The sequence below is a fragment of the Sarcophilus harrisii genome, chromosome 4 (assembly GCF_902635505.1).
Source record: "Sarcophilus harrisii chromosome 4, mSarHar1.11, whole genome shotgun sequence".
Classification (NCBI taxonomy): Eukaryota; Metazoa; Chordata; class Mammalia; order Dasyuromorphia; family Dasyuridae; genus Sarcophilus; species Sarcophilus harrisii.
Window position 1 is genome coordinate 98,033,983 of NC_045429.1, and position 27,143 is coordinate 98,061,125.

Here is a 27,143-nt window from a genome sequence, read left to right on the forward strand (position 1 = left end):
TTGTACCTAACTCTCACCTCATCAGCTGTGATTGCTTTGGCAAGGCCAAACTCCCTGTTGAGGACCAAACTGTTAAGATCTGAAATCTTTTCCAATTCTGAAATTTTGAGACTGGTGAGTAGAAGAATGAAGAGATAGGATGGGATTAATCTCACTTTTCTGCCTATATCTAAGGGTTAACAAGGGAATAATTAGGTATTTATCCTATCCCAAACATTGTGCCAAATTCTGCAGGCACAAATCCAGAAGCAAGTTCCTGTCTCCTAGGAGCTTACATTCTCCTCCTCCTCCTCCTCCTCCTCCTCCTTCTTCTTCTTCTTCTTCTTCTCTGAAGTAATTAAGGTTAAGTGGGTCACACAGCCAGGAAGTATTAAGTGTCTGAGATTAGATTTGAACTCGGGTCCTCCTGACTTCCAGCTGGTGCTCTATCCACCTGACTGCCCGAGGAACTTACATTCTAATAAAAGCAGACAATGGATTGATTTTCTGGACTAACAACGGATTTAAGCTGCAGTTAGGTCTTGGCTTCTGCAGAGGCTTCTGGACCCCTTCCCCATCCCTATACACCCCCTTCTATACCAGGTCATTTGTAGGCAGGTGAGCACAAACATAGGGAGAAACTAGGCATCCTCTCCACACCCTGATTCTCCTTCCCTGCCTTGTCTCAGCTCCTCAGAGAAGAGGTTTGTCTTTCTGCACAATTTGGAGGCTAAGTTGGTCCTGGAAGCAGCTGGCTGTCTCTCCTCTATTCCTATTCCCCACCAGATTCTCCAGGGAAAAGAGGCAATTTACCACCTGCCTGGGATCTAGGATCTAGTGACATGGGAAGGGGAGACCAGCTGGAGGACACTTAGCCCCTTTGAATGAGCCATAACTCTATGGAATCACTTTCATAAAAGAAGAATCAAATGAATAATTTTCTTCCCCTTCCCCTTCTCTCTTTTTTTCCCTCTGTTCCTCTCTCCATTCTGCCCCCTCCTCAGCTGAAATCTACTATACCTATATCTCAACAAGGTGGGCAGGGGGAGGAATTGAGAGGAGGGAGAATAAGAGGATGATAGTCAGAAATAAAGACACTCAACTTGTATGTGAGCTCACAGCTTACTGTGACCTTATGCAAATAATCAGCCTCTCTGGGTGAAGGCTTATTTAGCTGTTTAAAAGAAAAAAGAAACCCTAGAAAAAGTATCATACAGTGAAGTGGTCAGAGTGATGCAGGGGAGCCAAGAGATCTTAAAACTTTACCTTTTGAGCCTCAGTTTTTTCATCTGTAAAATGGGGATAATAAATTGTACTTCACAGACTTATTGCAGAGGAAAGACATTTGTAAATCTTAGCATGCTAGCTGAATGGGATGGCCTGCATCCTGTAGCTTCACTGGAACTCCCAGTGAGGAAATTTTCTCTTCCTGTGCAGACTGACCAATGTTCTGCAATTTATAGTCTAAAAAGATTCCCTGAGGAAAACAAGAGGTTAGGTGACTCAGTCACACAAGTAGCATGTGTCAAAGGCAGAACTTGAACTCAGGTCTTCATAACTCTAAGCCTTTCTCCCCTTCTCCCTCCTTCTCTCCTTCCCTCTCTCCCTTTCTCTCCCTCTCCTTTTCCCTCTTCCCTTCCTTCTCCTTTTCCCTCTCCCTCTCTCATCTCTCTCTCTGTGTCTCTCTCTGTGTCTGTGTCTCTGTCTCTGTGTCTGTCTCTCTCTCTTTCTCTCCTTCCCTCTCTCTCCCTTCCTTTCCCTCTCCCTCTCTCTGTCCTCCATTATTATTAGGAATGTGATCTTATGAAACAAATCTCACCTCCTTCCTCACAATCCTCAGCTCTCACTCATGACTTCCCTTCTTTTGGAAAGGCTTTGTGATGCAGGAGAGCATTGAACTAATAGTTGGAGGTTCATGATTCAAATCCCAGATTAGTCACTTACTACTTGTGTGATTCCCTGTATTCATAAAAACGAGGGGTTGGAGCTAAGATCTCTTCCAGGCCTAAATCTAAGCCTCTGTAACATTAGTATAAAAATATACCCAATAATATTTGAATCAGACTACTGGATTATCACATCCAGAAATACTACATAATGAAATGATCTTTCTCTTGTATGGGGACAGGGGAGCTTTATTCCTTCCTTTATACATACATACATATAAATATTCACATTATATATTATACAATATACATATATATGGTTGTATATTACATGGATAGATAATATACGTGATCTATACATGTATTCATTATATATTTATATGTTATGTAACATGTTTATGTGTATAGATTGTAGCATGCACATTCATATATTGTTATAGATTATATAACATACCTATATTTATATATTTAGTGCTATATAACACATTTATTTATATATATACAAATACAAATATATTTGAATGTGTTACATAACATATGCATATTTATAGATGTATATAAAGAGAAATACTATATATTATTATGAGCTAAGATTGTTTAAAAAAAAAAATTAGGTGAACTTTGCATAAAGCACTTCCCTGAGGGAAAGGGACTCATTTCCTTGCAGCTAGGACAGGTGTGAAATATTTAATTGGACCCCAAGGGTTTCACTTCACCCATGTCTGCCCTGCAGCAGTGAGCCAGAGGCACCCTGAAGCTAGAAGATAGGGACAAATTAGTCAGGCTGTGGGATTGGAAGCATAGGGAAAGTCGTCAGGGATCTTCTTAAATCAACAGTTCACCTCTACTAGCAGAGTCCAGTGGGTTAATAGATAAAGAACCACCCTCAGATTCAGGAAGGCTCTGGTTTATCTTTACTGTATCCTGCCTGTGTAACCCTGGGCAAGTGATTCAACCTGTCAGTGTTCCCAGTCAATAACCCTCTAAAGAAGGAACCCTCTAAACAAGCATTAATTAAGCACTTAATATGTGCCATATGGGGTTGGGGGGGGGGGATACAAATACAAGCAAAATGAAAGGCAGTACTTGTCCTCAAGGAGCTCACATTTCAACGGGGGAAGACAACATACAAAAAACAACAACAACAAAATGTGGAGAAGGGAGAAAAGAGGATGAAGGTACCCAAAACCCTCTGCCTAGGGTTTGAAATTCCATTAAATCAGGGCTAAAAAGATGATAAAGGCCGACTGGACCCTGGATCCCAAAAATGGATGCTTCAGGAGGAATTCACCAATAGGAGGAAGAGGACGGGCCTCATGGAATGCTATTCCAGGATGAGCAGCCCCCAAGATGTCTGGCTAGTCCAACAAGAGGCCCGGGTCCAGAGAGAAATTCTAGGATAAGCCAGCAGGAAGTCCAGAAAGTAAGGAATGAGTCCAGAAAAAGAATGACCACATATATAAGACTATAAATTACAGAACAGGTGGCAATCGCATTGGGAGAGGGAGTTTCTTCATTGGAGTGTTTCCTATGCCAAGAGAATCATAAGTCTGGTGCAAACAAATAAGTAAAACTTGATGTGTCCAAGAGAAAGCATCACACAAGTTGCTGTGGCATAGATGGGAATATGAGTCACCTTAGTCCCAGAAAGTTGAGCCAGATATCTCTGGGTAGATTAGGAACATTTTAGAATTGGATTCTACACTATCTGCCTTGTTCTATTTTGCCTTTTTCCCTATTAGAAGGGGAAAAACTTAACTATTGTTGACATTTAGTTAGTGCCATTCAATTTATATATATTTTATTTGATTCTTATTAATGATTCCCACTAGATTTTTAAAGCTTCTTAAGGGTAGGGATTTTACTTCTTTCTCTAACTTCTACATTTATCATGGTGCTTGACATACAGGAGGAGCTTCATAAATGTTTATTGATTTGTTGACTGATGATTGCAATTCTGTGAGGTAGGGAATGTGGGTATTATAGTCTCACTTTACAGATAAAGAAATGGAGGCTTGAGTTTTCATAAAGTCATAGATTGACAGCTGGAGGGGTCCTTAAAAACTATTCATTCCAACCTTCCTCATTTGATAGAAAAGGACATTGAAGTTCAGAAATGGATTAACTCATTTGCCCACAGTCACACAGCTATAGAGTAAGTACCAAAGTTAGATGATTTATCCATATGCACCTTCCTAAGAAACATCAGGGCTAGAAATCCAATTCAGATTTTTCAAAATTTACATCTGGCATTGAATAAAGTCCACTTGCAAATATAGATTGTTTTGGAAAATCTGACTTTGATCTTGGAATTGAGAGAAGTCATGGTAATAGAAAAGCACTGGACTTTGGAGGCAGGGGGTTAAAATCCCAGCTGCCCCCACTTAATAGCTGAGTAACATTGGGAAAGTCATTTGATGCTCCTGCTTCAGTTTCCCCACATAATGTAGAAGTAATACTTTTTGCACTACTGCACAAGGTTGTTATAAAGGTGATATAAACAAGAACTAGTATTAGTATTGCCCTAGCAAAGCCCAAGTTCTCTGGGGCTCATAAAGTGGCTTGTTTAAGTTCCCTGAGCTTCAGTTTTCTTGCCTATAAAATAAAAATAATAAACATCATGATACCTTTTTCATGGGGTTATTGGGAGGGCAAGTGCTTCACAAACCTTCAAATATCATATAATTCGAGTCTGGAGGAGGCCACGAGAGCTGGGGGAATCCTGCCAGTCCAGAGGCAGCGGGAGAGAGGACTGTCATCTGCTGCTTCTGTGCTGGATTACGCAGTAAGAGGTAGCATGTGGATAATAGCTAGCATTATTACATTATATTATATTGTATATACAAACAATATTTAGCATTTATAAATCAGTTTAAGGCTTTCAAAGTCGTTTACAAATATTATCTCATTTAATCTTCACATTGACCCTATGAGGCAGGAGCTATTTTTTATCCCCACCTTACAGATGAGGAAACCGAAGCACAAAAAGGTCAAGGAACATATGCAAAGTCCTAATTAGTCAGTGTCAGGGAGGGTTAGGATTAGAACTCAGAACACCTACATTTCTGATCTAAAGTGTTATGATTCCACATATACTCCAATTCCCCACCTCCATTAAAGTATTTATTCATTCATGCATTCAACAAAGCATTAAGTTCTTATTATGTGACTGAAACACATTCTCACCAATTGATATAGTCCTTTAGAGTGTGATGAGAGCCAAAATGTAGCAGCAATTTTTCGTTTTCTTTTTTTAATAGCATTTTATTTTTGCCAATTACATGTAAAGACAACTTTTAACATTCATTAAAAAAAAAATTGATGCAAATTAAGACAATTCTGAGGTACTACTACACACCTCTCAGATTGGCTAAGAGGACAGGAAAAGATAATGACGAATGTTGGAGGGGAATGTGGGAAAACTGGGGCACTGATACATTGTTGGTGGAGTTGTGAAGTAATCCAACCGTTCTGGAGAGAATCTGGAACTATGCCCAAAGGGCTATCAAACTTTGACCCAGCAGTGTTTCTACTAGACTTGTATCCCAAAGAGACCATAAAGAAGGGAAAGGAAGCCACATGTGCAAAGATGTTTGTGGCAGCCCTTTGTGTAGTGGCAAGAAACTGGAAACTGAGTAGATGCCTATCAATTGGAGAATGACTGAATAAGTTATGGTATATGAATGTTATGGAGTGTTATTGTCCTGTAAGAAATGACCAGCAGGATGGATACAGAGAGGCCTGAAGAGACTTAAATGAACTGATCCTGAGTGAAATAAGCAGAAACAGAAGATCATTATACAAGGCAACAAGACTATACGATGATTAATTCTGACAAATGTGGCTCTTTCCAACAATGAGATGATTCAGGCCAGTTCCAATGATCTTGTGATGAAGAGAATCATCTATACCCAGAGAGAGAGGAACTGTAGGAACTGAGTGTGGATCACAACATAGCATTCTCACTCTTTTTGTTGTTGTTTGTTTGCATTTTATTTTCTTTCTTTTTTTTTCCTTTTTGATTTGATTTTTCTTGTACAGCGAGATAATTGTATAAATATGTATGCATATATTGTATTTAACATATACTTTTACCATATTTAACATATATTGGATTATTGCTATTTAGAGAAGAGGGTGGGGGGAAGGAGGGGAAAATTGGAACACAAGGTTGTTGAATGTTGAAAATTTTTCCACGCATATCTTTTGAAAATTAAAAAGCTTTAAAAAAAAATTTGAGTTCTTAATTTCCTCCCTCCCAAAGATGGTGTGCAATTTGATATGGGTTATATATGTGTAACGAGCAGCAGGTTTTTGAGACTAATAAGTGAATTGGGATAATAAGTGAATGAATAGGCTTCAGCATCCAACCTGAATGGAAGCATCTATTGGCTATGAAACGCCTCACCTGATTCCTCCAGAGCAAAGTCTATGGCAAATTTAGAGGAGGGAGTCATCCTGAGGTGATCACAAGTAAAAAAACAAGCTCATCGAGATGAAAGAATGGGTTAAAAAAAAAAATTGAACATAAAGACTTGGTCATGGAATGAGATGAAAAGGATCTTAGAAATAATGTAGTCAAACTCTTTCATTTTACAGATAAAGAAAAAGAGGGGCCAGAAAAATGGGATTTATCTAAAGTCACACACAAAATAAAAAGCAAGATTAGGTGCTTTAACTCCAAACCCAATGTAATCCAGGAGTCTGAATGAACCCCTGTCCCTTTGCTCTTTGTTCCCCACCAGAGTAGTTTTTTCATTGTTGTTCTCTTCCTTCTCCAAGAGGACCATTGTTATCTGAGGGTCCTATCTCCTCATGGGGATTTATCTCAGTGTAGACAATGTAGACACCTTTAATTTATTGGTTTATTGTTGTAAACCTTCCAGCTCTATTTGAATATCAGTTTCTATTATTAACTTATTTCATCCTTCCAACTCACAATCTCAAGAGAGGCACTTTAAAAGCTTTGGGAGTGGGGAAGGGAGGAAGAGATAATAATAAAGTCTATCCTTTACCTGACAATAATCTTTTATCATTTATCTTTCCCTAAATCTTATGACCTTTAACCCTTTTCTTGACCTCTAATTCTTCATGCTCTCTCTTCCCTCCAGTCCTCCATTCTTTCCCATATCAACACATCTATTGCTGGCTGTGTTCTCCTCCGCTCTCCATCTCAACCTCCTGATAACCTACTCTACACTCTCCTCCACCCTCCATCCTCTTGCCCCTGTGTTATATTACTGATCCCAACTTGTCAAACCCCAATTTTGGATGACTCCCACTATCTCCCTTGTTTGCTCCTATTCAACCAAGTGGATTTAGAATCATATCATTGATTGGGTCTCACTACAAATCTGCATTTGAAATAGATTAGTCTCAAATCTCAACTAGGCCCAGAATGCATCAGAAAATCATTCTATCCTTCCTCAATCAATTCACCACAGTTGTCTCTTCCAATCTTTACATCCAGTCTCCATAGTTGTCTCTTTTAATCTTTACATCCTCAAAATCTCCATTAGTACACCTCCTCCTACCCTCTCAGTTGAGGACCTCATTTCAAACTTCCCACAAAACACACACACACACACACACACACACACACACAACCAAGGCCATTTATCAAGAGCTCCCTTTTCTTCCATCTCATATCTCACATCACTCAGAAATCTTCCTCCACAGTCTCCTTCACCCTTGTCTTATACAGAAAGGTAACCTTCCTTTTTGTCAAGGCCAATTTCACTATATGCACCCTTGATTCAATTTCAGAATATTCTTTATCATCTTTATTATTTAATTTTCAATCTCTCTTGGCTACCTCCTGTTAACACATCCATGTCTCCCCATCCTTAAAAAAACAAAACCTTATTTATTCAATGATACCAATTTATCTCTCTCCTTCTGGACTAAATTCTTTTAGAAGGGTTTCAGAATGAAGAACCTTCACTTCCTCCACTCTCACTCCTCTCCAAACTCTCTTCAATCTAGCTTTTAATTGCATCATCCAACAGAAACTGCCTTCTCCAAAGTTATCAATAATCTCTTAATTGCCCAATCTACTGATCTTTTCTCTTTGCCCATCCTCCTTGACTTCTTTGCAGCTTTTGATATTGTCAATCACCATCTTCAACTGGATGCATATTCTCTCCTCTCTAGGCTTTTATGACACTCTCTTCTTGCCTGTTTGACCCATCCTTCTGGCCCAAAGTTGACTTTTGCTGGAACTGCATCCTGTTCACACCCTCTAACCAAGCGTGTCCCCCAAGGTTCTAGGGGGTTACTTAGCTCTTTTTCCTTCTAACTCTATATCATCCTTCTCAGTAATCTCATCAGCTCCCAATTACTATATCTATACAAATTATTCCCAGTTCATTTTTTTGCATTTCTCTAATAGTGATTTTTTTGCCATGCAAAAAGTCTCATAATATTTACTGACAGATATTTAAATACAAAATAGTAACTCGTAATTCAGATTGTTCATCATGACCTCCCTCTTCTTCTTTTCTCTTCATCTTAAAATGCCTTGTTTAACATTACTCATTTTCTTCTTTCCTCTTTCTTTGATCTCTAATAATGAGATAACCCTTCTCCTTGCCAAGACAGGCCCGTTTACATGTACCCTTCATCCCATCTCAGAAGATCGCCTCTTTAATCATCTCTCTTCTCTCCCTAATTTTCTTTTTTTCTTTTGTTTAGTTTATTTATTTTTAATACACATTGTTTTATAAATTATGTTGAGAGAGAAAAATCAGAGCAAAAGATCCCCAGATTATTATATCCAATCTAAGCTCTCTTTGGATCTAAAATCCCACATCACCAACTGCCTTTTAGACATCTTGAACTGGGTATCTTTTAGGCATCTCAAACCCTACACATCTAAAACAAAACTTATTATCTCATCTTCCCAAATTTTCCATTCCCATTCCTATCCTCCAAGTCTAACAGGCCCACAGCTTCAGTGTCCTCCCTGATTCACCTGCATCTCACACATCTAATGTCAAGTTCAGCCCTTTCTTCTCTCTACATTATATTGCCTCCATCCTAACGAAGGCCCACTTCATACCTCAACTGTTGAAAGTGCTTTCTGGGCCAGCTAGATGGTACAGTGGATAGAACACCAGCTCTGAAGTCAGGAGGACCTGAGTTCAAATTTGATCTCAGACACTTAACACGTCCTGGCTGTGTGACCCTGAACAAGTCACTTAACCCCAAGTGCCTCAGCAAAAAAAAAAAAAAAAAAAAAAAAAAAAAAAAGTGCTTTCTGGTTCTTCTCCCTGCCTCAAGCCTCTCTCCTCCGTTCAACTGCCAAAACGAGTAAATTCTTAGTGGCTTCCTATTACCACCAAAATAAAGTATAAAATCCTGTTTGCCATCATTTTGTTTAAAATGGGTGAGTTCATTCACATTCATCATTATGATCACTAACTGTGTATTTCCCGCTATCCTATTTTCTTCTGTATATTCTTCTCTCTCCTTTTTACTTTTTACCCCATCCCTCCTTAAAAATCTATTTTGCTTCTGACCATTGCCACCCTTAATCTGCCCTCCCTTTTATCACTTTCTCTTATTCCCTTCCCCTCCCATTTCTCAGTTGGGCAAGACATATTTCAATATTCAATCGAGTATATTTTTCCCTCTTTGAACCAATTTAAATGGGAGTGAGGTTCAAGCACCCCCCAACCCGCCATTATTTTCTCCTCTACTATTAAAGCTCTTATATGTATTTGCATCAAGGGACCAAACTAGCCCTTTCCTACCTTTATAGTCTTATGTTTTATTCCCTCCCATTGACTCCAGCTACACTGAGCCTATTTGCTGCTCTCCAAACGCAGCACTCATCCTACCTCCTGAGTCTGTGCCTTTTTACTGTTTCTCCCCCATGTTTAGAATGTTCTCTCTCCTCCTCCTTCAAGAGCCAGCTCAAATGTCACCTTCTGCAGGAGGCCTTTGCTAGCTCCCTACCTTCCCACTCCTGGTGCTTTCCCTCCATGATTAGCTGGATACTCCTTAGCATACAGAAGATCTCTCTCCCCATCTTCTGCACCTCAGGTAGTCAGCAATAACTACGACTTTAAGCCAATAACGCCTCTTCCCCAAGGGAAAAAGCCATATTCACACTTGCTGTACCCTCTGCATGGCCTTGACTGTCATCCCCGTGACAATATTCATATAATCAAGTATGGGTTGCACAGGGAGTAGAATTTGAGGTTTCTCCCAAGGGCCTGATGCCCCCAGGCAAGGCCTTAGGATTCTATACATGAGCTACAGTGAGTGCTATTCCTGCTTGCCTTCCTCCAGTCCCCTCCACAACCAGAAAAACCTGTTCTGATGTTTGAGCCAAGACAGCCAGTCCGATACACACACTGAATACACTTAATACTTAAGTTCCCATTTTAGCAAGAGAACAGGGCTGGGCACTCAGGTTTGTCCCTACCATGAGCCTTTATGTGACTTTGGACAAATCATTCAACATCTCAGAATCCAAACCTTCCCCAGTTAATGTAAGGACATCCAACACACCCTTCCCTCTGATGAAAATAAGGCTGGTGAATACATTAATTCATCTTTCACTCAGCATGTAATTATTCAGAGCTAATCCTTTGCATGACATGTATCCGATGTTGTTTGGATACAGAGCAGTTTAATGAGATATAAAGAAGATAATGGGGTATCATGGGGAAAAAAATTGGTGGATTTGGTAGGAAAGGACCTGGTTCAAATCTCAGCTCACCTGCTAGCTGGCTGTGTGGTCTTAGCTGAGATACTTCTCTACTCCCTTCCAAGCCTCAGTTTCCTTGTCTGTAAAAATTGAAGGGGTTAGATCACACGGTTGCTAAGGTCCCTTTCAATTCTAAACCAATCACCACTAATTAAACATCTGCTGTATACCAGCCACTGTGCTAGGTGCTGAGGAGACAAAAAAAGGGGGCAAACCCTGCCCTTGAAGAGTTTTCATTGTATCAGGAGCAATCTCATTTAATTTTTATGACTGTCAACCTTGACTTTAAAAGGCTTAGTCTGCTAGGGGAAAGGTGGGGGATAGCCATGAGAGCTGCTTATGAGTTCATCTGTCCTCTATTCTTGGCTAACAGGATCAGAGATTTAGAGGAAGACAGGACCTTAGAGAGTATCAGTTTCAACTCCTGATTTTATAGATGAAGAAACTGAGCCACAGTTAAATGACTCACCCAGAGCCACACAGCTAGCATGTATGAGCAAGGTGGACGGCATTTGAACCCAGACTTCCTGTCTGCTGCCCTATCCATTGTATCCTGTTGGGAAATGCCAGCCAAATTGAAATTGCAAACTCCCTGAAGGCAGAGGGCAGCTTTTTCCTCTTGGCTGTCTTCCACCTGTCCCAGTTGCCTTCTACCAGCTAGTTCTGTGTACCACAGAGGCCAGGGCTGCAGGGGCCTGAAAATAAACCATCTGAAGACTGACCAATAAGTGTTATTTTTATTGTGTCTAAGACGCTCCATCCTGAACTATGCTCCCAAACCCCAGCCACTTTTGACCATAAGCACTCTTACCAGCAGGAACCCCAAAATGAATTCTTCCCTACCTGTCTCCCTGACTCTCTTGATCCCTAAAGAGAAAAGGGAAGAGAGCTAGAAGATGGGATGATCAGAACATCAGGGGCTTCTCTGTCCTCCCCTTCCCCCAAAAACCCCTTTTCTGCCTTCCTTAATCCTTCATTGGTTCTTTTAATTCTAAGGCTGATTCCCCTAGCTGACCCCCCCCCCATCTTCTCTTTGGTTACCATGGCAACCCAGCTGGGTGGCTGCCAGTTACTATGACAACCCAGCATGGCCGCCAGGCTGTCTTGCTTAAGGAAGGTCAGGGGACCAACCAAGCTACTGAGCAGCTGGAAAGTTGACGGCAGGATTGGCCCAGGCTGGGGGTCTACATGAATGAGAGAACTAAATTCCCTGTTGTCGCCGGACTACCTCTTAAGATGTTAGCTTCCTGTGAGACAGACCCTTTAAGCCTGGCCTATAGAAAAGAGAAGCAAGCAGCTGATTCTTTCTACTTCTCTCTGCTCATCCTGATTGCTCAATATTTGCCAGTACTGCTCCAAACATCTGTCCTCTAGGAAGCCTTTCTGGACTACTTTGTTACCACTAATCCTCTTCATTCTTCTATTTTCCTCCTAAGAACCCATGTTTTGCTGTGCTGTTAAAGGAAGGAAGGAAGGAAGGAAGGAAGGAAAAAAGGAAGGAAGGAAAGAAGGAAGGGAGGAAGGGAGGAAGGAGAAAGGGAGGAAGGAGGGAAGGAGGGAGGGAGAGAGGGAAGGAGGGAAGAAGGAAGGAAGGAAAGGAGGGAGGGAAGAAGGAAGGAAGGAAGGAAGGAAGGAAGGAAGGAAGGAAGGGAGGGGAAGAAAAGCACATTTTGTATTGGACTTGTAATTTTTATAGATCTGGGTTCAAATTCCATCTCTGATCTTTTACTAGCCAAGTGACTACTCAGCCTTAGTGTCCTCATCTGAAAAATGGAAACAGTACCTCTAGCATCTTACTTTAAAGGGCTGTTAGGAGGATCATAGGATCAAAAATATAGAGGCTTAGAGGTCACCTACTCCAAATTGTTCATTCTATATTTGATCAAACTCAGAAGTGAAGAAATTTGTCCAATGTCATATAGGCTATGTAAGTGGCAAAGGTTAGGTTTGAATCCTGATCTTTCTTTTTTTTTTAATTTTTTTTCTAATTATAACTTTTTATTGACAGAACCCATGCCTGGGTAATTTTTTACAACATTATCCCTTGCACTCACTTCTATTCCAACTTTTCCCCTCCCTCCCTCCACCCCCTCCCCCAGATGGCAAGCAGTCCTATACATGTTAAATATGTCACAGTATTTCCTAGATTCAATATATGTGTGCAGAACTGAACAGAATCCTGATCTTTCAATAAAATTATATAAAGAGATTATATAATTACACATTTGTTGTTTTGTTAACTTCAAAGCAAAATTTAAACAATTATCATTACATGCATACAAGCCTAATCAATATATATGAATAAGATTAAGTAGATTTACAGAATCACAGAATATTGGAACCAGCAGGGAGTTTAGAAATGTCTAGTCATTCATTTAATTAACATTTATTAGGTAGGCACTGTACTGAGCACCGGGGATACAAAAAAAGGCAAAAGATAGTCCTTGTCCTCAAGTTGCTTACAGTCTAATGGAGGCACTTAAAATCAAATAATCCAGAACCTTCATTTTACAGAGGAAGACACTGAGATCCAAAGAAATTGAGGGACACATGCATGTGACTCAGGCTGCTTGTTATATACAGATATATTCCCCCTGAACCCTCTCCCAGTATACACACACAAATACTTTCTTTCTTAACTCTCTCTAGTGATGTTTTCATTCAGGCTATCTTCCCTAAGTCATGAAACCATAGAATTTTAGAGCTAGGAAGGACCTTAACGAACACTGACTCCAGCCTTCTCATTTGACAAAGGGGGAAATCGAGGCCCAGGCTAATCTGATCCAGGACCACTGCACTTTCCAATACTCCACCAGCACACTCTGCCAGATTACAGGCACATGTCACCTTAACAGGTACTTAGCCAAAACATAATATTGAACAGCTCAATTCTATAATGTGGCCTCAAACCAAACAGAAGCGACTTTGGTGTATATGATGCTTCCTACATCAGTGCTACTGTGGAGCACGGATGCTACAGGTTGAACTATGAATATTCCAAACCTTTAGCCAATGTGAATCTCATTTTTCTTTTTGATTGTAACCTCCCTGAGGACCAAAACTGGATCTTTATGCTCTCTGCCAAGGAGAGAGTCTGTCCTACTTTCTACAGGTCTTTCCTAGGCCTGGATAGCAGCAGATGGGGAAGAGATTTTGAATCAACATGGGGAAAATTAAAATTAAATTTTTAATGATTAAAGTTATCCACAAATAGAAATTACTGCCTCTATCGAGAGGGAGTCAAAGAGAAAATTATCACGGGAGGCAGCAAGATCACTTGCCAGGAATATTAGAGAGGGGATTCCTTGTCAGGACATTCCTAAATCAGGACAGTAGATAGAGCTTCTGGCCTGGAGTCAGGAAGCCCTGAATTCAAATGCAACCTCAGACACTTACTAGCTATGTAACCCTGGGCAGGTCACTTAATTCTGATTGCCTCAGTTTCCTCATCTGTAAAATGAGTTAGAGAAGGAAATGGCAAATGACTCTGCCAAGAAAATTCCAAATGAGGTCATGACTGAAAATGACTAGACAGACAATGATCATTTTTCCACTCCCCTTTATTACAAAGCAATGCTTAAGGAGAAAGTATCATGAACAAGTGCTCAGAAGTTCTCAGGAAGCTGAGTGAGAAAGTAGAAGGTTTTAAGCAAAGTAGGGATAGTCAGTGAAAAGGCAGAGAGCATGTTTTGTGGAAGAAACATACTTGAAGTAAAAGATAAAAATATGGAAAGATAGGAAGAAGTCAGGTTGTGAAGACTTTAAATGCCAAACAGGATTTTATATTTGATCTTATGGGTAATGGAGAGTCACTGGCCTTTCTTGCATTGACCTGACAATTCTTTTTTTTTTTTTTTGGTGAGGCAAGTAGGGTTAGGTGACTTGCTCAGGGTCACACAGCTAGTAAGGGTACAGTGTCTGAAACTGGATTTAAACTCAGATCTTCCTGACTACAAGATTAGTACTCTATCCACTATGCTATCTAGTTGCCCCCATTTATACTTTTCAAAGAGTTTTCACCTATGGAATGAAAAATCAGTAAGCATTTATGAAGGCAACCAGGTGGCAAAGGGAATGGAGCATTAGACCTAGAGTCAGAAAAACCTTAGTTTACTTGCCTCTATTTCTGCATCTGTAGAATGTGGATAATAATATCTACCTCCCTAACATTTTTTTTTCTTTTTGCAAGGCAGTTGGGGTTAAGTGACTTGATCAGGGTCACACAGCTAGTAAGTGTGAAGTGGCTGAGGCCAGATTTAAACTCAGATCCTCCTGACTTCAGGGCTGATGCTCTATCCACTGCACCATCTCGCTGCCTCCAATATCTACTTCCCAAGTATCTGTTTTGTGAAACTTATAATAAATTACAGCTATTATTATCACTATTATCATTATCATCATTAATATCACTATGTGTAGACAATGTGGTAGGGACTGAGCATATAAATACAAAGAATAATTAATTTCTTCTTGCAAGAAGCATCCATTTTAATGAGAGAAAAAAACAATTCCCTAAAAAGCACATACAGAATAAATACAAAGTAGTTCAATCTCAGGTTGTCTGAGAGGATGAATACTGACTGACAGAGATCAGAGAAGGCTACACATGACTCTTGAGCTATGTTCCAAAGAGAAGGATTCTATGAGGCAGAGCTGAAGGAGGTGTCCATCAGGCATGAGGTACAGCTAGTGCAAACGTGCAGAGAGGGAAAATGGGGTATCACATCTGAGAAAAGACAGGACAGTTCAGCTGGATCACCAGGGTAGTAGCCAGACTAATATACAATGAAAATGAAAATATATTTTCTGACCAGGTTGTATTTGGCTGTGAAAGTTAAAACAAGAGAGTTTTTGATCTTAGAGCAAAGAGGAATCATTGTAGTTTATTAAGCATGGAAGTACCATGGGCTGATCTACACTTCAGGAAAATCCCTTCAACAGCATATGGAGATGGCAGGGGTGACCTGAGGAAGATCATTCAGAAGTGTACAGAAATCATGGAGCTAAGAACATCAGTCCTGGAGTCAGGAGGACTTGAATTAAAATCTAACCTCATATATTTGACACTTATTAGTGGTTTTATTGGCAGATACTGGTGTGATTTGCCACTTCCTTCTCTAGCTCATTTTACAGATGAGGAAACTGAGGCAGAGTGAAGTGACTTACCTATGGATACATATCCACTGTATTACCCTGCTGCCCTTTAAGATATGCATAGAGCTTTACAAATCTCACAACAATTATTAGATATTCTCATCACAACCCCATAAGGTAGGTGCTATTATGAACCCCATTTTACAAAGGGAGGCTAAGTGATTCATTTGCTCAGAGTCACACACAACTAATGTTTGAAGCAACATTTGAACTCATTTCTCTAACTCCAAGTCCAGCTGTGCTATCCTGCTGCCTCCAAAATAAAGGGGCTGATCTCAGCGGCCTCTGAAGCTCTCTCCAATTCCAAATCTCCTGCTTCTGGGATCAATGCTCTTCTGTCACCAAAGGAGGATTGTAGCTAGGGTTGGAAGAAGGGGGTTTGAGTCTCAGTTTGATCAATTGCTAGTCATGTAAGAGTGGGCTCGTTCCCCTCCCTAAATCCTGGTCTCTTCACCCATAAAATGGAGACTCACATTCCCTCCCTCCCCGGGGGGGTGGGGGGGGGTGGTGGTGGTGAGAAAAGCTCTTTGTAACCCATTTAGTGCTTCAGCTATGGAGGTACTAAGGGCATCCCCAAAGTCTTGGTGCAAGTGTAAGCTTTCATCATGAAAATTCTAAGACTTTGGGGACACCCTCTGTCATCACCACAATTAGAGCTGCCTTAATTCACAGACAGAGTAGGAAGCTGCCTGCCCAAAAATATACCTTCCCTGCTGATCGACTGCCGTATCTTAAATTGCTATCATTAGTCACCCCCTTTAAAAATAGACCCTCATGTTCAGAGATTGCTTTGCAATTTTCAAATCGCTTTCAAATACATTATTTCAGATGGTCCTCAAATTTACCCTGGGAGGCAGACAGGATGGTTATTATTACTACTATTTTACAGATGAGGAAGCTGAGACTTGGAGAGGTTGTGCATGTGACTTGTCCAGGGTCATACTAATTGTCCTTGAAGGGAGTAGGGCTAGAATGGAAGTCTTTTGGCTCCCAGTATCATGTGGTATTTTATGACATGATCCTCCTTTCAGTTAAAGCATTGATTCCACAGGTATATTACTAAAATAGCACATGCTTCTTGACTAGTGTTGGAGAATAGAGGCTAACATCTTTTTTGGAAGAAGTGGGGGGCCACAGGTTTGTCATATTGAATACAATGTCAAAAGTGGTTGGTCTATCAATTGGTATTGTTAAAGTTGTCGGTTAATGTTTGGTTTTTTTTTTTTAAACAAGGAAGAACTCTGTGGAGAAGTAGGATATATTAGAAAAGCACTATTGTAAGAGAAAAATTAAAATATAATTTTAAAAAATTATAGATGGGATGACTTGTATGCTCTAGTCTTTTTCTTATATGCATTTTTTTAAACAGACCTATGATTTCAGTGGTATAGAGAATCCCCAGTGAGGAAACATGCTCTACCAATGCAAAATAGCACCTATTCTGCAACTTATATTCTTCAAGAATGGCCTAACAGGGATGTGCTGAGCAGGGTTATGTAGAATCCAGTTAAAAGTGATAGCTCCCTAGAGCCAGTTGTTAAATTTTCAGTGTGAGCACTTACATCTTAGAAATCAGCAAACATTATAAATCAAAATGATTTATTGTTTTGCTGCTTGTATAGATTTAAGAAAGGATGAGGACAATGTGAATGATGCAGATAAAGTGTTAAAGTGTGCCCTGTATGTGTTGCTCATCCCCCAGTCCCAAAGAGTTAGTTGTTAAACTTTTAACAACACGTTGCTGGGTGTCTAGGTTACTGAGAAATTAAAAGATATGCCCGGGATCACAGCTAATGTTTGACAGTTGGACTTGAACCTTAAATCTTTCTAACTCTATCCATGTTACCACATTAGCCCAGATTAATGGTAAGATGAGCTATGACCTTGGAATAAAAACCAAGCCCTAAAAAAATACAACATAAGACTATGAAGCTTTGATTTGTTGTTCAGTCATTTTCGGTCATGTCTGACTCTTCTTGATCCCATTTGGGGTTTTTTTGGAAGAGATACTGGAGTGGTTTGGCATTTTCTTCTCTAGCTCATTTTACAAATAAAGGAACTGAGGCAAATAGAATTAAGTGACTTGCCAAGTGCCTGAGGCTGAATTTGAGCTCAGGTTTTCTTGAGTCCAGGTCTAGTGCTTTATCCATTGCACCACCCACTGCCCTACAGTTTCAACTTGGGAAAGAAAATTCTAGAGAAAGGATAATTTTGCCAAGTGAAAATGGCAACGTGCCAAACTGGATTCCAGGATAGTAATAACGATAATAGTTTATTTATATAGTGTGCTAAACACTTCAGAATCATCTGATTCTCACAACTACCTTGGGAGAAATGGGTGCTACTATTATCTCCATTTCACAGATGAGAAAACTGAGGCTAGGAGAAACTAAGTGACCTGACCAGAGTCACACAGAGTCCAAGGCTAGATTTTAACTCAGGTCTTCTCCACACCAGGCACAGGATTTTATTTATCTCATCTAGCTGCCCTAAGTAGCCAGGGAAAGAACTCAGAAATGGCGAATGGAGCAAAAGCTGCTAACCAGTCTTGTGGAATACTTTTTTATCTCTTTCTAGGCTCAGCCCTGTCCACAAAGATTCCCTTGTATTCTTCTCTCCCTAGATTTTTTGTTAAAATGATTTTTTAATCTTAGAAGATCCCTGCAAAGGCCATTTCATCTATCTCTTTAATTCAAGACAGGATCATCTATTATGCAATACAGACAGAGAACATCTGATTTTTAAAAGACATCTCTAGAGAGAAAACTTCTGCAACCTCCTTTCCTTACAAGCTCAGAGGTTCACATCTCTGGAAGTTGGGAAGTGCTTCTTGCAATCTAACATCAGATTCTCCTGCTGCAGATGCAGCTTCCCCAAAGAGAAGGATTGGGATAGAACTACTGAGTCCTCTTGGAAAGACTCTAGCTCTGAATAAATTCCCACCTTTTCCCCCTTCCTCACTCTTTTGGGGGCCCCAACGCTGAATGGTTCATCTAGTACGGTCAATCAAAGGGATGGGCTCTCTCCCTTGAAAGAAATGGAGCCATACTATGGGGAGCAGAGAGGCTGGCTTCTTGGCTGGCAGCTCTGCTCTCACACATGAGCATCTTTTGTAATTATTTCATTCACACTGAGAGGGATGGATCCAATTCAATAAGCCAGACAGACATGCAGAGAAAATCAGAGCTCACTCCACCTTCTTACAATTGGAGAAAGGCAAAAAGCATAACCTGGCAGCAAAGCCCCTATTGTCTTGCACTCGAGTAATAACCAGCCAGGATTAATTACACCTCAGTAATAACTCGCTTATCACATCTCTGCTGACTGGAAAGCCCGGGACTTTCAGCAATTTATATTCACAGTTCAGCATTACGTGCTGTTGGGATGAGACAGAGAAATCGGCTCAAGATATAGGTTTAATTTAGAGATGCTGGCTAGGGTGATTGGAGTCCCCTTCCCCTCCCCCCATCCCCAGTTGGCTAGAGTCTGTCCCAGCTTCTGCCAAAGAGCTTCCACTGTGTTTCAGTGGTACCTCCTCATTCCCTCTCCAATGGCATCAGAGCCTCTGTGGTTACTGAAATGCAGTTGCCTCTGGGGTGGAACACAGCAGCTCTAATGATTATGTAACACAAAGTAGAAATTCTTCTCTCCTTCCCTCCCTCCTCCCCTTACCTAGCAGAGCAAAGCCTCTAGGAAACAAATTCTGCCTCTAAATCCTATAGTCTAGGGATTTCTATAACAGGTGCAAATCCCAAATTTTCTAGGACAGATCATACATGGTAGCCCACATGGAAAATAGTCTCATTAAAGCTGCTAATGACCCCAGAGTCTTGCCTGCTACCCACATGTCAACCAAATTTCCCATCCCCCACACCAGGCAAGCCATCCCCTTCCCAGCATCACCTCTTCCATGGACAATGAGGGTAAAGAGAGTCACTGGGGATTTAGGAAGGCCTGGCAAGCCCTATGACTGACTCCTTCAAATGCTATGGAGTCTAGGTCTTCTCTACCTTCCCTTCTACTTCTACTCAAATTCTCTACCTCTCTATTTTTGCATCCTGGGATTTGCCTTGTCCCCTGTTCCCATAAGCTTTTTTCTTTCTTTCTATGGGTCTCCTGATCCCTAAATAAAAAAGCCTCTGTCAGCCTCTTCTCTCCCACTCTTTTTTTTCTCTTTCCCTTTCTTCTTGGCTTCTCTCCCCTTCCCTTAAATCCCTTCTGCTATCACCTTACAACCCTCCTTCACTTCCAGTCTCCCCACCCAAAGAACCCCAAGGCTGCAACCAGCACCCCCACGACTTCATCAGATAAACTCTATCCCTTTACTTGTACCCCAGTCCCAGCTGTCAGTTCCTCCAGGAGCCCCTCAAGGGAGGATGATCAGGGCAGATTGAGGGAATTCATGAGACCTGGGTCCTGGCATTAACAAGTCGCAGGAGGGATATTCCCTCCCTCGAATGCTGGAGGGGGTCACCTCCGGCTCTTCTCGAAATGGTCTCTGGGCACTGGGCCCAGCCCAAAGAAAATGGGCACCTGAGCCAGCCTTGGAGGGCCCAGCTGAGGACCCAGGAAGCTCCCAGCCTGAAAGCCCGCCTCTACCTAAGAGCTTACTATATTTATCGTGTCTTCCCCCAGGGAGCTATAATTAGCATGATCCCCAAGAAAAGCTGCCAGGGATGAGAACCCGGCAAAGTGGCATGTACCGCAGTGCAAGCAGTCCAGTTCGCTCCTGCCAGGGAGCTAGCTGCCAACCCAACTCGGTGCTCAATCCTCGCCATCCCCCCCCCCCCCCCCCCCCCCCCCACACACACGCCACCTCCCTTTTAATGCATCAGAACAGACTCGGACTCACCGGTTCTGAGGTGGGAGTACGCGCTGAATGAATCTTTACAGCTCTGCAAGCATCCCAGAACCCCCCCTCCCTCAAGCTCGCGCCAGCTTCAGCTCAGCTCCAGCCAGGGTCCTCCTCCCCCACCCCCACCCCCCGCCCCCCGGAGTCCCCTCCCTTCGGAAGAGCAGAGCTCAGGCTCAGAGGGCTGGCTAATCAGTCATCTCTGTCTCCCGGCGGGTCCCTGGCGCGGCGAGAGGATGCTGTTGTGGCTGCTGCAGGATCCAGCATCTTTCCCAGGCTGAGGCAGCTGGGCATGCTCATGGGCCCCCAGCGGGGATTTGAGAGCCACGTGATTCTCCCTCCCTGAGCTGTCACTTAGGATCAGGAGTAAATAGTCCCCCGAAAATGTTTAACTCTGTCCAGCCCGGCCCGGTGATCAACCACCCATGTTATCTAGGGAGAGAATTAGGGTGGATCACCCGCGGCAAGGTCAGGGGGGTGGGGGGGCTGGATGGCAAAATAAATTGTTCTCTCTGACCGCAGTGAGGGTGTCCCACAGAGGGCTAATAATTAATAATGACAGTGATAATACCACGCATTTATGCAGTGCCTACTATGTGCCAGGTGCCAGACCAAGAACCTTACAAATATTATCTCATTTGATCCTCACAAACCTGGGAGGCAGGTGCCAGGAAGCAAACTGAGATTAAATAAGCCTGGTGTCACATTGCTGGCAAATTCAGGCGTTTTCTGAGTGGCCAGTGGAATCAGCTGCATTTTTGCATTTTCTGGTGAGAGAAGGCAGAAATCTGAAAATTGCCTGGTTGTCTGGCACCATGGGAATAGACCCAGTCAGCTATGCTGATCATATAGCCCTGCTACTGCCCACCTCAGATAAGGGTACCTCAATGGATGCCAACAAAGCTTAGCACCAAGTATCTGAATCCCTAGTGACCTCCTCCCACCAAAGAGCTCTGCTGCCCCCATATTCAGGAGGTAATGGTGCAATGGTAACATTCCTGTGCTTGTTAAAATCTTCATTCAGCTATTTACTCTTTCTGTGTGAGCTTAAGAGAACTAATTTTTTAGTTTCCTCATGTGTAAAAAGAGGGGGTTGGTTAAGATTGCCACTCAGGTCCTCTTCAGCTCTAAATCTGTAATCCTATGACTCCCTAGTCCGCATAAGTCTTCATCATCTAAAAGAGAAATGGTAGTCTAGTTTTCACCAGAAGTATAAAAGAAGGTTCTTAACAAATTCTGCTGTTTACTCTTTCTGTGTGAGCTTAGGAGAACTAATTTTTTAGTTTCTTCATGTGTAAAAAGAGAGGGTTGGATAAGATCACCGCTCAAGTCCTTTTTGGTTCTAAATCTGTGATCCTATGACTCCCAAGTCATCATAAGATTTTATCATCTAAAAGAAAAATGTTAGCCTAGCTTTCACCTAGGTGAACTAATTAAGCTCCTGTCCCAATCTGTGCTTTAGACTAAAGATATCAAACATATAGCCCATACCATAGCCAACCTAGAATAAAATGCAATTGAGAAAGATTTAATAGAATAAATAAAAATATAATAAAACATAGATAACATTAGATTTTTAAACTAAATTAATATGCAGCCCCCAGGGCTGCTTTAGAAAGACTGAAATGGAAACAAGGGGATGGACTATAGCACTTCTTGGAGTCATTTCTGACTTTGGGAATTGCAAATTATGAAATAATTTTCAAAATAATGATTTTAATGTAATAATAACTGACATCTACATAATGCATTATATTTGATTTATAAGACAGCCCTGTGAGAGAGGCAGGAGAGATTTTGTTATCTCCATTCTATAAGTGAGGAAACAGATTCACTCAGGCGAGATTATTTTCCAAAGATAATTCAGAAAGCCCTGGGATTCAACCCATATCTCCTGACTCAAATTCCATTACTGTTCCCAGAGACAGAAGCTCAATGAAGGGCCATCACCACCTAAAGGCACCTAAGAATTATTTCATTTTCTAAGAGTGGTACACAGTAGAAACCTTTTGGACTTCACTACCCACATCTAGCTATGGCTGACACAGGGAAGGGCTCTGAAGGTATGATGGAGAAAGGGGAGGAGAAGACAAGAACAAAACCTGGAGCCTAAGAATCTATATTATATTACTCTGCTCTGTTACATTCTATCTATATGACTCTGAATAAGTTATTTCACCTTTCAGGGACTATTTCCTTATCTATAAAATGAGGGGATTGGCATCAATGATTTCTCAGGTTCTTTCCTACTCAAGTCCTATGATTCATTTCCTTCCAAAGAACAATCCCAGGAGTGAGTGAGGAACTACAGAAAGGATCCTTAGAAAGGAAAATGCTTTCCGGGCTCTAGAATTAGAACAGGCTTGATGCTGGTGAGTGAGGAACTACAGAAAGTATCCTGAGAAAGGAAAATGCTTTCCTGACTCTAGAACTAGAACAGTTTGATGATGATGATGTTGGTGCTGGCTGCATGGGAGGGATTCAATGAGATGTCCCTCATTCACCCTCCCCTAAGTCCAGCTCTTAGCCATCAGCTCAGTGGAGATTCCAGCCTGGAACTTCACCAGCTGCAAGCAGAGCACTCCACTGAAAGGAAAGCAGAGTCCTAGGTGCAGGAGATGGGTCAGAGACAGTCAATTAAGCCCAACCTGACTGCCTGGTCTCCTCCAGGAGCTAGAAGGTATTGCGTAATCTAGATCTCCAGAAAGTGACGGTGGAGGTATCCACAGATTCATGTCCACAAAGATCGGTCTGGCATTTTTGTGGGGGAAAAAAGAGAGGGATGGGAAAGGTAAGTGAGAAAATAAATCACTCTTTAAGGACAGTGACAGGGAAAGAAGGGACAATCCAATGCCCCAGAAACTCCTAAGCTCAAACACACATTTCTCAGGCAGCTTGAGAAGATCTGACAGACGGCCCCACTGAGAGGGTTTCCTCTCTGGCAGACAAGGAAAGGGTAAGGATTCTGAACAAGTGCCTGAGTTCCAAAGGGGAAATCAGAGTCACACTTATTAATAATTCTGTGGAATTTGGTTTGTAACAGGAAGCATGAAATAGCAAAAGTGAAAAGCAAGAGTGGCTGTGCAGTTGCCAGAAGCTTTAAGGCCTTCATTGGAAGAGGAATAAGTCACAAGAAGAGCTAAAGAAGAGTAAAGATATTACATTTGGAGCTCTAGACAAGAAAAAGCCACTTGACCTGCTAGATTTTGGATACAGGAGACCTGGGCTCAACTCCTAAGTTACTTCTTACTGCTTGGGTTACCTTAGGTAAGTCACTTCCCATCACATTTGTCAGGTGTTTAAAAAATGAAGAGGTGAGACTAGATAATCCTTAAGCATTCTTATATAGTTCTAGCAAAATGAACTGACCACATTCTTTTCCATTACTGACTCTGTATCATGAAAGTGGAAAAGTTATATTTTATGATCTAAACAACCAGTCCAAACAGGACAACCTTGGAGGGAGAAGGGGTTGTAAATGAAATAAGCAACCTAAAAGTGCTTTAATAATGTCACACCCACTCCAAACATTTCTCTGGCTCCCCATTGCCCACGGCACAAAGGTCATGCTCCTAAACCTGATATACAAGTCTGTCAAGTTCATCTAGACTCCAACCTACCTTTCCAGACTTAATGTCCACACACATACACACACACCCTCAACAGTTGCTCTCTGCCCCATCCTCCAACTCCATGCTGACTTCCAAATGCCACACCGTTAATCACTCTTTGCTTCTCTCACAGCCTGAAATGCCCTTCACCCTGCTCTCTATCCATCCAAATCCTGTCCTTCCTTGAAGCCTCTGTTTCATGTTCCCCATTAAGACCTCCCTGATGGCCCAAAGTAACTTCTCTCTTCTCAGAATAAAAAAAAATAAAATAAAATTGAGATGGGATCTCCCATGTTACCCAGGCTTCAAACATGGTGTCACTCAATAAGTCTGATCTCACTGTTAATTGGCACAGAATCTTTGGAACTGCTTCATTTTTGACCCAGACAAGTTTACCCCTCTCCCCCCTTAGGTAGCCTGGAAGCCCTGCCCATCCCTGAGTTACCAGACTGATACTGTACTTAGTGTGGATAATAGATTGGCTTATCCTATGACAAATCAGAACTTAAAAGCTCAACAGTCTACCCAATAGCAGAGATTAACTGGGATGTTCCACCACACCAGGATCAAATTTTCAGATGACATGAAGCTGGGAGGGACAACTAACTTCCTGGATGACAGGATCAAATTACAAAAGAATACCTGAAATGACAAGCCAAATATAATATTCTGACATTTAATAAATAATAATTATAGCTAACATTTGTATAGGGCCTACCATGTGCTAGGTATTCTGCTAAGTGCTTTATGGTTATTTGATCCTTATAACAATCCCAGAGAGGTAAGTACTATTATTATCTCCATTTTAGATAAGGAAACTGAAACAAAGTTTAAGTAGCTTGCTTTGGGTCACACAGGTCTGAGGTCAGATTTGAAGGAATGACAGACTCCAGGAAAAATGTCTAGTCCTGTCCTAATCTGATCACATCTGGCACATTCCATATAATTCTAAATGTTAGCTTTGATGTAAAATATTGACAAGTTAGAGAATATCCAGAAAAAGACAACCAGGTTTTCCTGACTCCTAGATCATCCTCTCTTATTCTTTTATATTTAATATTCAGCACAGATGAATAAAATAATTTTTTAATCAAAATCTAGGGATTCTACCAAATGTAAAAGTGTAAAAAATTTACAGGCACTGGAAGCATCCTCAGGACAGCTCTGGTGACAGATAGGATGACGGGGGTGGTCAGTGTATCTCATCCTGTTTCTCCATAATTTTGCTTCCTTCTGCTAGGTTTTTATGTTTTGAAACAATTTTATTCCACATAACTTAGAAATTATGAGAATCTGGTGTGGTGACATCTGTTAAAAGTGTTGTCCTTAAATGTTTACAGATCAATGTCAGATCTGAGCAACTGTGGACAACAATTATGTCTGTGATACAGTTCCCAGTTCTAAACAGTTTATTTGCAGAATAGGCAAGAGTTTTTTGAAGTCATTCATCATGCATGAATTTGTCCTGAGTTAGTTTTTGAAATTTTGAGGGCAAGAATCTCTCAGACAATCCTGATCACTAGGCTGTGCCTTCATGGGTATTTGGAAGGCTCTTAATTTGTGTAGTTTGAAGCAATGTATTGCTCAGGAAGTACCATTTCCTTGCATAACCTGAATTGATCAATAAGTCAGGACTCCTTAAAGATAATCTGTCTGTAATGTTTAGTAACAATGACCTGTTTATTGTTATTATTTCAAGTATGTGTTAAACTAAATGGCCTCTGAGGTCTCTACACATTTTGAGATTTTATGTCCGTCTCTGATTCTGTGAGCTGGAAATGTTTATCCTGGATAAAAAAAAATTTCACTCCAGACCTGATAGCTTTCATCAAGTATCTGAAAGTCTGTCTTATGGAAGAAGAATTAGGCGGGTTTCACTTGGCCCCAGAGGACAGGACTGGAATCAGTAGGTGGATGTTTTAGAGAAATAGACTTGGTTTAATATAAGGAAAAACTTCCTGACAAATACAGCTATCCAAAAAAGTTCCTGGAAAGGGGTGGGTTCTCCCTTACTAGAATGGAAAGGCTGGATGTCTATTGGTCACATATGTTATTGTCAGGATTCTTGTTCAAGCAGGGACATGCAAAGGATATGAACAGACAATTCTCAGATGAAGAAATTGAAACTATTTTTAGTCATATGAAAAGATGCTCCAAGTCATTATTAATCAGAGAAATGCAAATTAAGACAACTCTAAGATACCACTACACACCTGTCAGATTGGCTAAGATGACAGGAAAAAATAATGATGATTGTTGGAGGGATGCGGAAAACTGGGACATTGATGCATTGTTGGTGGAGTTGTGAACAATCCAACCATTTTGGAGAGTAGTTTGGAACTATGCTCAAAAAGTTATCAAACTGTGCATACCCTTTGATCCAGCAGCGTTACTACTGGATTATATCCCAAAGAGATTATAAAGAAGGAAAGGGACCTGTATGTGCACGAATGTTTGTGGCAGCCCTTTTGTAGTGGCTAGAAACTGGAAACTGAATGGATGTCCATCAGTTGGAGAATGGCTGAATAAATTGTGGTATATGAAAATTATGGAATATTACTGTTCTGTAAGAAATGACCAACAGGATGATTTCAGAAAGGCCTGGAGAGACTTACACGAACTGATGCTGAGTGAAATGAGCAGGACCAGGAGATCATTATATACTTCAACAACAATACTAGATGATGACCAGTTCTGATGGATCAGGCCATCCTCAGCAACGAGATCAACCAAATCATTTCTAATGGAGCAGTAATGAACTGAACTAGCTATGCCCAGAAAAGAACTCTGGGAGATGACTAAAACCATTACATTAAATTCCCAATCCCTATATTTATGCACACCTGCATTTTTGATTTCCTTCACAAGCTAATTGTACAATAATTCAGAGTCTGATTCTTTTTGTACAGCAAAATAACGTTTTGGTCAGGTATACTTATTGTGTA

At 41.1% G+C, this 27,143-nt stretch overlaps 1 protein-coding gene across 1 annotated transcript in view; it reads right to left on the reverse strand.

Annotated features, from left to right (window-relative positions):
* PLEKHA6 (pleckstrin homology domain containing A6) overlaps positions 1–20,652 on the reverse strand; it is a 180,753-nt gene extending 160,101 nt beyond the window's left edge. Inside the window, exon 1 of the mRNA XM_031937198.1 lies at positions 20,588–20,652. The gene's annotated coding sequence lies outside the window, so the exon portion shown is untranslated. The remainder of the gene's footprint in view (positions 1–20,587) is intronic.
* Positions 20,653–27,143: the final 6,491 nt, after the last annotated feature.